Source organism: Tetrao urogallus, assembly GCF_951394365.1.
Source record: "Tetrao urogallus genome assembly, chromosome: 36".
NCBI classification, from domain to species: Eukaryota; Metazoa; Chordata; class Aves; order Galliformes; family Phasianidae; genus Tetrao; species Tetrao urogallus.
Window position 1 is genome coordinate 305,631 of NC_136849.1, and position 11,550 is coordinate 317,180.

The following is an 11,550-nucleotide window of genomic DNA, read 5'->3' on the forward strand; positions in this document are numbered from 1 at the left end:
CACAATACACTTTGGCCAACACCCAGTAGAGAGTGTCTGGTGCCAACAAACCTTGGCCAACACCCAATGGAGAGGATCTGGTACCCAGCACACGGCCAACACCCAATGGAAAGTGTTTGGTACCAACACGCGTTGGCCAACAACCATCGGAGAGTGCCTGGGACCCAATGCATGGCCAACACCCAACAGTGAGTGTCCAGATCCTGACACACGTTGCCCAACACCCAACAAAGGGTGTCTGGGACCCAATACACCTTGACCAACACCCAATGGAGAGTGCCTGGTGCCAACACACCTCGTCCAACACCCAACAAAGGGTGTCTGCGACCCAACACACTTTGGCCAACACCCAGTAGAGAGTGTTTTGTGTCAACACACGTTGGCCAACACCCAATGGAGAGGATCTGGTACCCAGCACATGGCCAACACCCAACGGAGAGAGCTTGGTACCAACGCACGTTGGCCAACACCCATCAGAGAGTGCCTGGGACCCAAGGCATGGCCAACACCCAATGGAGAGTGCCTGGTGCCAACACACATTGTCCAACACCCAACAAAGGGTGTCTGGGACACAATACACTTTCGCCAATACCCAGTAGAGAGTGTCTGGGGCCAACAAACCTTGGCCAACACCCAATGGAGAGGATCTGGTACCCAGCACACAGCCAACACCCAATGGAAAGTGTTTGGTACCAACACATGTTGGCCAACACCCATCAGAGAGTGTCCAGATCCTGACACATGTTGGCCAACACCCAGCAAAGGGTGTCTGGGACCCAATGCATGGCCAACATCCAATGGAGAGTGTCCAGTTCCCAACACACGTCGTCCAACACCCAACAATGAGTGCGTGGGACCCAATATATAGCCAACACCCAACAGAGAGTGTTTGGTACCAACACACGTTAGCCAACACCCAGCAAAGGGTGCCTGGTGCCAACACACACCATCCGACGCTCAGAACGAGCCCGGAACGCAACGGAGCGCCCAGCACCCAACCCGAGTTGGCTGAAACTCCCACGAGGTGCCCGATACCCGCAGCCAAGCGCCCTCGGAGGCGACGCCGAGCCACCCCTGCGTCACCAAAGGGTGCAGGGTCTGCGGCCTCGGCTCCTGCTCACCGGTCGAGTAGGGATCGGGCTTATGGTGCCGTGGTGAGGGGTGATGCTGGATGACTTGCTGAGGTTTCGCCGGCTGCGGAGGCTGCGGCGGCGGCGGCTGCGGGGGCTGATGCTGCTGCGGAGGTGGCTGCGGTTGGGGGATGTGGGAAGGGAAGGGCATGGGTTGCATGTGCATGGGCCTCTGCTGGGGTTGGTGCTGCAGCTGCTGCACCGCGGGGTGCGTCGGAGGCTGCAGGGGAGGCTGGGGCTGCGACTGGACCTTCACTGAAGGGAGAAGAGGAGTCTGCGGCTGCACTTTCTGCAGCTGTTGAAGGTAGAGCTGCATCTGGCTGGTGCTCAGAGGCAGGCTGTGGTGAGGCGGGGGAGGCTCCTCGTCCTCCAGCAGGACTTGGGGAGGCTGGGGCAGAGGCGGCTGAGGGAGCATGGGCTGCTGGCTGATGGCTGGCGAGACGGCCGGCGGGCGCGGAGGCTTCGGGGGCAGAGCGGCGGCGCGGTTGCTGGGTCTCGAGGGCTGCTGAGGCAGAGCGTTGTGCAAAGCTGGGGAGAGACGGACAGGGAAGCTCGTGAGAAAGGTGGAGGGCGACTTTCGGCGCGGTCGGATGAGGGGGATCAGTTTTGAAGTCCAATTTTTCCCTCAGAGGGCAATAAGGTCCCGGCGCTGCTGCCCAGAGCTGCGGTGCCCCATCCCTGCAGGCGCCCGTGGGGTCCTGAGCTGGAGGGGGGCACCCAGCCTTGGCAGGGGTCAGCCTGGGGGGGGGGGGGGCTTTGGGACCCTTCCAACCCAACCGTGCTGTGATCCCATCATTCTACCGTCTGCGAGGACCCTTCCAAAGGAAGTCATGCTACGATTCGATGGTTCTGTGACCTTCGAGGACTCTTTGCAACCCCAACCCAAGTCATTCTGCGGTTATCTGACCTTCAAGGACCCTTTGAACCCAACCCGATCCATTCCACGGCTCCGCGCTCACTGAAGACCCTTTTAACCCCGTTATTGTATGGTTTTAGGATCTTTAAGTTCCCCTCCAACCCAGACCGGTTTGGGATCTGCCATCCAAGATTCTACCTAACGCCTCTAGCAGGACTCCAACCCCACATCTGCCTCCGGCCTCCTCCTCCCACCCTGGATTCGTGGCTGTGGACGCCCCAGCACCCATCACAAGGTGCCAGCACACAGTGCAGGGCGCCCAGCACCAAATGCAGAGGGTCCAACATACAACCAAGCACCCAGCACCCAACACAGAGCACCCAGAAACAAGGCAGAGCACCCAGAACCATGGCAGAGCACCCAGAACCCAACGCAGAGCACCCAGAACCCAATGCAGAGCACCCAGAACCAACGCAGAGCACCCAGAACCCAACACAGAGCACCCAGAACCCAACACAGAGCACCCAGAACCCAACGCACAGCACCCAGAACCAACGCAGAGCACCCAGAACCATGGCAGAGCACCCAGAACCCAACGCAGAGCACCCAGAACCCAATGCAGAGCACCCAGAACCCAACACAGAGCACCCAGAACCCAACACAGAGCACCCAGAACCCAATGCAGAGCACCCAGAACCCAACACAGAGCACCCAGAACCAAGGCAGAGCACCCAGAACCCAACGCAGAGCACCCAGAACCCAACGCAGAGCACCCAGAACCAACGCAGAGCACCCAGCATCCAACAAAGCACTCGACATCGAGCATCCAGGACCCAACGTTGTATGTTCAGCTTCCAACACGGAGCGTGTAGCACCCAACAAGGCGTCCAACACCCAGTTAGAACACCCAGCACCCAGTGCAGAAGGTCCAGCACTCAACACAGAGTGTCCAGGACCCAAAATAGGTATCCAGAGCTCAACATGGCACCTCCAGCACCCAAAGTAGACCCCCAGAACCCTATGCAGGGTATCCAGCACCCAAGGCAGCGCCCCCAGCACCCAAAGCAGACCCCAGAACCCAATGTAGGGTATCTAGAACTCAACATGGCACCTCCAGCACCCAAGGCAGCACCCCCAGCACCCAAGGCAGACCCCCAGAACCCAATGTAGGGCATCCAAAACTCAATGTAGGGTATCTAGAACTCAATGTGGCACCTCCAGCACCCAAGGCAGCGCCCCCTGCACCCAAAGCAGAGCCCCAGAGCCCAATGTAGGGCATCCAGAACTCAATGTAGGGTACCCAGAACTCAACGTGGCACCTCCAGCACCCAAAGCAGAGCCCCAGAACCCAAAGCAGACCCCCAGGACCCAATGTAGGGTATCCAGAACTCAATGTAAGGTACCCAAAACTCTACATGACACCTCTGGCACCCAAAGTAGACCCTCAGAACCCAATGTAGGGTATCTAGAACTCAATGTGGCTCCTCCAGCACCCAAAGTAGACCCTCAGAACCCAATGCAGGGTATCCAAAACTCAACATGGCACCTCCAGCACCCAAGGCAGCGCCCCCAGCACCCAAGGCAGACCCCCAGAACCCAATGTAGGGTATCCAGAACTCAATGTAGGGTATCCAGAACTCAATGTAGGGTATCTAGAACTCAACGTGACACCTCCAGCACCCAAAGCAGAGCCCCAGAACCCAATGTAGGGCATCCAGAACTCAATGTAGGGTACCCAGAACTCAACGTGGCACCTCCAGCACCCAAGGCAGCACCCCCAGCACCCAAAGCAGCGCCCCCAGCCCCCCCTGCTGCGCTCACCTGGAGGCGAGACCACCGCGTGTTGGTTCAGGTGGGGAGGAGTGCTGTGCTCGGGCGGCTGGGGAAGATGAGGCGGCATCTCGGGCTGAGGGAGATGCATGATGGGCTGAGTGAAATGCGGCATAGTGTCGAACATGTTCCCCGGGAGAGGGTGCTCCATGACGGGGACCTGCGCAGGTACGAAGGGAGGCGGGGAGGACTTCATCGGCGGCGGGGCCTGTGGGGGGACGGGCGGCGGAGGTGGCGGCTGAGGCTGCAGCTGCTGCGGCTGCAGTTGCTGCGGCGGAGGCGGCGGGGGCTGCTGAGGGGGCTGAGGAGGAGGAGGCGGCTGTTGCTGCTGCTGCTGCACCGCTTGGTGGTGGTGGTGGTGATGCTGAAAGGGAGAAAGGCGGGGAGATTGTGTGGCTTGGGTTCGGTTGGAAGCAGGACGGCTTCCGAGCGGAGCAAGGGGCTCTGCTGGTGGAGCGGTGGAGGGAGGGAGAGTGGGACCCCCCCCCCCCGGGGCTTGGAGCACAGCCCTGCAGGCAGGGGGGCTGCTCCGTGTCCTACCTTCTTTTGCTCTCGCCCAGAGTGCCCTTTCTTCTTCAGTTTTGGTGCCATTTCTGCAAAGAGAAGGACGGCACAAGTTAACACCCGGATGCTGCTGCTCTCTGCACCCCTTCCCCCCCCCCAAAAAATAAAAGACAGCAGTGCTTTGCTATGACAGTTTAACGCTTGGAACAGATTATCTCAGGTCTTTTCCAACCTTAACGATTCCACGAGGAAGGCAAAGTCCAGCTAATGCCCTGCTTTTGCCCAGCTCCACACCGGAGGCCGGGGCCCCGCATGCTGGCACAGAGCCGCAGCCTCCTTCCAGCCGCATCCCTGCTGCTGCAGGGCTGGGAAAAAGCAGCAGAGCTGTGCCTGACCAAACGCAGCTATTCCAGGAATGCGGCCTCGCTGGGAGGCAGAGATAAGGGGGAGAAAGGCAGGAAGCACAGGAGAAAAAAAGGAGCTCAGCGGTGGAGCTCAGCACAGGCAGCGCTGCCTCCAGCTGTGCGAGCGGACGAAGGCTGACCTCTCACTCCTCCTCCTTTGCTCGGGGGTATTTTTAAAGCACAACGACTGTACCAAGTCTGCCTTCGCAGCTCGGCCTTTCCCAGGATTTTCTCTCCGCCAACCGGCGCCAAGAAAAGAGAGAAACTCAGAAATGCATTTCTCTGATGCTGGGTTATCGGGCCAAAAATTCCTCGGCAGCGAATTCCACGCCGACTGCGCTCGGCTCCTCGGCCTTATGCGGTGTTATTTCATCCATCCTTGGCACGGAGCGGGATTTCATCCCAAGCTCTGGCAAAAGTCAGCTTTTCCCATCTGCGAGCGGATGACGACAAGCTGGGAATGAGAGTTTTTTGGGCAAAAGTGAAGAGCTGGAGCTCAATGCTCGCCGGCCAAGCCGAGGTGCCGTCCTGCAGCATCCCCCAAACAGCAGTTTGGAACACAAGAACGCTTTGGTTGAGGTGCATTGGCGTGGCAAAGCCCCATGGTGTGAGATGAGCCTCGCAATGTGAGATGGGTTCAGCTCCTCCAGCTCGGCGCTGGGAGATTTCATCCTCCCAAAGCAAAACCACCGGGAAGAATTCGCACGTTGATGGCTGGGGAGGCAGAGAAAAGGAAGATGGGCCAAGAAACGGGATGCTCCTGGGGGTGCTCCACTTACCTACAGCTGCAAGGATGTGGATTGAAGACCTGGCGGGTTGTAATTCGAGGGGAGGGTTACAGGGAGCCCTCTTTCAGTCTCACTAGGGGTAAAAACCATCGCAGGAAGGGAAAGGAATCAAAACTGCAGACTGTGAGGATTGGGGAAGAGATGAGAAAAGCTTTGGGCTGAGTGGAATTAAGATGTGAGCTCGAATGAGATGGGGTAGGATTGGGAAAGGACGAGCGTCAGCGCCAGCGATGAGGCTGAAAAAGCCACGAGGGCGTTGTAACAGAGCAGTCTTCTCTGTGATTTGGGTTGGAGATGCCAACATGGGGTCGGTGATGCCAATGCTGGGTTGAAGATCCCCAGTGTTGGGTTGGAGATGCCCAAAGTTGGGTTGAAGATCCTCAATGTTGGGCCGGCAATGGCCAAAGCTGGGATGGAGACGCCAATGTTGGGTTGGAGATGCCCAAAGTTGGGTTGAAGATCCTCAATGTTGGGCCGGCAATAGCCAAAGCTGGGATGGAGATGCCAATGTTGGGTTGGAGATGCCAATGCTGGGTTGGAGATGCTCAAGGTTGGGTTGGAGATCCTCAATGTTGGGCTGGCAATGGTCAAAGTTGGGTTGAAGATCCTCAATGTTGGGTTGGAGATACCAATGTTGGGTTGGAGACACCCAAGGTTGGGATGGAGATCCTCAATGTTGGGCTGGCAATGGTTAAAGTTGGTCTGGAGATGCCAATGTTGGGTTGGAGACGCCAATGTTGGGTTGGAGACACCCAAATCTGGGTTGAAGATCCTCAATGTTGGGCTGGCAGTGGTCAAAGTTGGTTTGGAGATGCCAATGTTGGGTTGGAGATGCCAACGTTGGGTTGGAGACACCCAATGTTGGGTTGGAGACGCCCAAGGTTGGGTTGGAGACCCTCAATGTTGCGCTGGCAGTGGTCAAAGCTGGGAAGGAGATGACAACGTTGGGTTGGACGCCAATGCTGGGTTGGAGATGCCAATGTTGGGTTGGAGATGCCAATGCTGGGTTGGAGACGCCAATGTTGGGTTGGAGATGCCAATGTTGGGTTGGAGATGCCCGAAGTTGGGTTGGAGACGCCAATGTTGGGTTGGAGATGCCCGAAGTTGGGTTGGAGACGCCAATGTTGGGTTGGAGATGCCCGAAGTTGGGTTGGAGACGCCAATGTTGGGTTGGAGATGCCCGAAGTTGGGTTGGAGACGCCAATGTTGGGTTGGAGATGCCCGAAGTTGGGTTGGAGACGCCAATGTTGGGTTGGAGACGCCAATGTTGGGTTGGAGACGCCAATGTTGGGTTGGAGATGCCCGAAGTTGGGTTGGAGATGCCAATGTTGGGTTGGAGACGCCAATGTTGGGTTGGAGACGCCAATGTTGGGTTGGAGATGCCCGAAGTTGGGTTGGAGATGCCAATGTTGGGTTGGAGACGCCAATGTTGGGTTGGAGACGCCAATGTTGGGTTGGAGATGCCCGAAGTTGGGTTGGAGATGCCAATGTTGGGTTGGAGACGCCAATGTTGGGTTGGAGACGCCAATGTTGGGTTGGAGATGCCCGAAGTTGGGTTGGAGATGCCAATGTTGGGTTGGAGACGCCAACCAAGGAGCTTCAAGGCCCAAAGATGAGGAAGAGGAACCACGACAGCCACCCGTGGCTCAGAGCAAACAACTGCGCCAAGAAGGGGGTGGGATCAAGCGCTGCGAACCCGACGTCTTTCCTCACTGCCTCTTTGTCAGATGCCTGCATTCCTCCTTTGCCCACGGACATCTTGGAGGGGAGCTTTGGTTTCTGCTGCAGCCAAGCACTCCCTACCAGCCGGGTGCGATGTGTTGGAGGACGAAGAAATCGGGTTTTGGACCCCCAAAAAAACTCTATTGGAGCAGCTGGGAACCAGCAAACCAGAAATGAACGAACAAAGTAAGAAACGAAGCTTCTGTGGTGGCATCTCAACACATTGAGCCAAGAAGGACCAGGCTGGGGCACCAACGCCGTCCCCAGATGCTCTCCTCCCTAAATCCCCTTCTGCTCCCACCCACAGCACAGCTTCAAGCGGGGGTTAAAACTACGATGCCAGCATGATACAAAAGGTGCATTTTCCATAGCAAGCCAAACGCTTTATTGAGTTTATTATTTAAAAACAGAAAGAAAGATTGAGAAAACTACACGTATCCCCCCCCCCCCTCCCTGCTTGCTGTTGAAAGGAGCCTGCGGTTACACGACTGTTAAGAAGCATGCAGAGCAAATATTGGTCCAAAAAGGTTTGGACCGACCGCTGACTGGGAGAAATCTGAGTAAAAATGGATGGAAAAAAAGAAAAGAGTCCATTCTTGGTCAGATTTGTTCACACTGGTGCTGCTGGAGGAAGCTAGAAGGACAAGGCTGCCAGAGAAGCACGGAGCGACGCATCCTGCGCTCGCAGACCGGGGGAAGTCGTTAACAAACGGCTCCAGGAGAGCAGAACTGGGAGAAGAGCAGCAAAACAAGCAGCTTTCCTCCATGTCCTATCGCTAATGAAGATCATTTCTCCCTGGGTATGAAAGCAACGGGGTGGGAAGGGGGGGCTTTGGGTGGTGGGAGCACCCAAAGTGATGCGCATTGTTCACCTGTACCCCCATTTTTTGCCCCCAAAATGGGGCTCAGTTGGCGCTCAGCCCAACCCGCAGTGCTCCCCATGGCTGCTTGAATCCATTTCAACCCTTCAGAGCCTTCAGAGAAGCGTCTGCAACGGGCAGAACAGCCGTGGGGAGAAGCTGGAGGGATTTGGGGGCTTTTCTGAGGCGGGGGAAAAGCGGGATGTAAGCACTGAGAAACGGGGCTGAAACGTGCCAAAGCTTCAGCACAACAAACACAGCATGGAAACGGCTCAGGGTACAAAAAGGAGCGACCGGGGGGAGAAACTTCACCCATAAATGGGGGAAAGAAAAGCACCAATTCCTTCCTGACACAAAAAGGAAAGCTGAGCTGCGAGCGGAACGACCTGCCGACACCGAGCAGCACCAACAGCAAGCAGGGAGCACAGAGCAGCCCAGCATCGATGCAGGGCACCCAGCTGCTCCGAGCAGCACCAACAGCAAGCAGGGAGCACAGAGCAGCCCAGCATCGATGCAGGGCGCCCAGCTGCCCCTCCTATGGACACGGAGCCCAGCTCTGCCTTTACGACCCCGGTGCTGCAGCTCTGATCCAGCACAGCAGTTTTGTGTTGGGTTCCTCCCCAATGAAACCCAATGCAAACTCTCCAAGCTGAGCCGAGCAAAGCGCCTCTTCCCTCTGCTTTGGCTGGCATTCAGCGCACACAAACTTGTGGGGGATTCCAAAAGAAAAAAAAAACAAACCAAAGCCAGATTTGAAATGCTGGGCGTTCGCCAGCAGCTCGGGGCCGTTTGCATGCAGCCAGGTGTTAATTACAACCAGTTGGGGCCGTTTGCATGCAGCCAGGTGTTAATTACAACCAGTTGGACCGGAATAACCCTGCAGCGCTGGTTTGGTTTCGCAGAGCTGAAAGCAAAGCTGGGATTTGGGGTTGGGTTGTTTTGGGGTTTTTCTTTTTTGGGGGGGGGATTGCAGGGAAAGAAGGCAGCGCCAGAATCGACAGCGACGCTCCCGACTGCCAACGGGTTCTTTGCAAAGAAAGAAAAACGCGTGAGAAACGACCGGGGCTGCAAAATGCAACAGGAGAGCGCTGCCATCAGCAGCTCCCAAAGCACCGCAATGGCAATTAATTGCAATTAATTATAGTTTATGGTGTTTACGGATCCAGTGTTGCTTGCATGCTCTGGCATCTGCTCTGCTGCTTTTTAGCACAGCCGACGACGACGTCGCCGCGCAGAGCTGATGGCACAGCTGTGCAGCAATTAATCAGCGGGCAATTAATGAGCGAGCGGCTCTGTGAAAGGGGTTTTACTCCTAAATCCAAAGGTTGGGGCTTTTTATCTGCGAGTGAACGCTCCCTCTTTCTGTGCTGCTCTGTATTTAGGGCACCGTTTGGGTCAAGAAAGCGCATTTTTGGTACAATCTGCACCGGTTTGGTTACAGGGAAGAGGTGGGGCGGTGGGGTTCTATCTCAATTAGCCCGCTAATTAGGCTGAAGGGAGCAGCACAGCCACGGAACATAGGGATGAAGCCCCAGTTCCCACCAGGACGTTTTTGGGGCTCCGTGGGGCCCCACAGGCTGAAGGAATCAGAGCACGGGGCTCAGCAGGGTCAGCCCCACAACCTGAGCCCCGTTCACCCTGTGACCTGAAGCTTCTTGGAGCACAGAGCTGCGCTTTTCTGCTCCGTTTGGGTCAACTTTTATTCCCCATTTCGGACGGAAAGGGGACAAAAACACCTCGGGTCAGGCGGGGCCCCATTCAGGCCTGAACCTCTGCTGGAATTTCATGGAATTTCAACCAAATCAAAGAGTTTTTTGGTCGGTTTTTTGTCCTCTCTGTGACCTACGGTGGTTGTTCCACCGATGCATTTTAGCAAAACAAAGCCATTTTTTCACTTCTGTCCTCTCTGCCCCACGACGCCCCGACCGTCGCTGCCGCTCTGATCAGCGCTACGCGTCGCAAAGCCTTCACAGCTCCTTAAGAAAAAAAGCCAGATCCTATTAAAAATGCCTGAGAGCAAGGAAAAAGCAAGCAATCCACGCCACGTAAAGACAGCAGACGGCAGCGTCACCCCAGACACAAAGACCCCTAAAAATCGGAGCGCTGAAGGGAAGCGCTGCCAACTCGGGTTGGAGGCAAAGCAGAGGAGAGGAGCCCTGAGGCAGCCAAGTCATGGGGTTCCTATGAACAGAACTCAAGGGGAGAGGATTTCTGTTGGGTTTTGGGGCTCTTTAGAGGTTGCCTGTAGAGCTGAGCTGAGCCCAAGTTCACCTGCAGACCCACGGGGACCCATGGATCCAAGGAGCCCCACGCAAACTCAAGCAGACCTGCAAACATCCAACCAGCCTACAGAGGTCCAAGTAGACCCAAGCAGACCTACACAGATCCAAGTAGATCCAAGTAGACCAACGCAGATCCAAGTAGATCCAAGTAAACCTACACAGATCCAAGTAGACCTACACAGATCCAAGTAGATCCAGGTAGACCTACACAGATCCAAGTAGATCCAAGTAAACCTACGCAGATCCAAGTAGACCTACACAGATCCAAGTAGACCCAAGTAGACCTACACAGATCCAAGTAGATCCAAGTAAACCTACACAGATCCAAGTAGATCCAAGCAGACCTACACAGATCCAAGTAGATCCAAGTAGACCTACACAGATCCAAGTAGATCCAAGCAGACCTACACAGATCCAAGTAGACCCAAGTAGACCTACACAGATCCAAGTAGATCAAAGTAGACCTACACAGATCCAAGTAGACCTACACAGATCCAAGTAGATCCAAGCAGACCTACACAGATCCAAGTAAACCCAAGCAGACCTACACAGATCCAAGTAGATCCAAGTAGACCTACACAGATCCAAGTAAACCCAAGCAGACCTACAAAGATCCAAGTAGATCCAAGCAGACCTACACAGATCCAAGTAGACCCAAGAAGACCAATGCAGATCCAAGTAGATCCAAGAAGACCAACGCAGATCCAAGCAGACCTATGCGGGCCCAAGGAGACCTACATGGATCCAAGGAGATCTACGTAGATCCAAAAAGATCCAAGTGGACCTAAGCAGACCCAAACAGATCCAAGCAGATCTAAGCAGGACAAAGAGACCTACTAGATCCAAGGAAGTCAACCTAAGCAGACCCAAGGAGACCTACGTAGATCCAAACAGATCCAAGGAGACCTAAGCAGACCCAAGGAGATCCAAGTTGACCTAAGCAGACCTAAGGAGACCTACATCGACCCAAGGAGATCTACATAGACCCAAATAGATCCAAGCAGATCTAAGCAGGACAAGGAGACCTCTGCAGATCCAAGGAGACCTAAGCAGACCCAAACAGATCCAAGTAGATTTAAACAGGACAAGGAGATCTACGTAGACCCAAATAGATTCAAGCAGACCCTAAGGAGACCTAAGGAGACCTACATCGATCCAAGGAGACCTAAGCAGA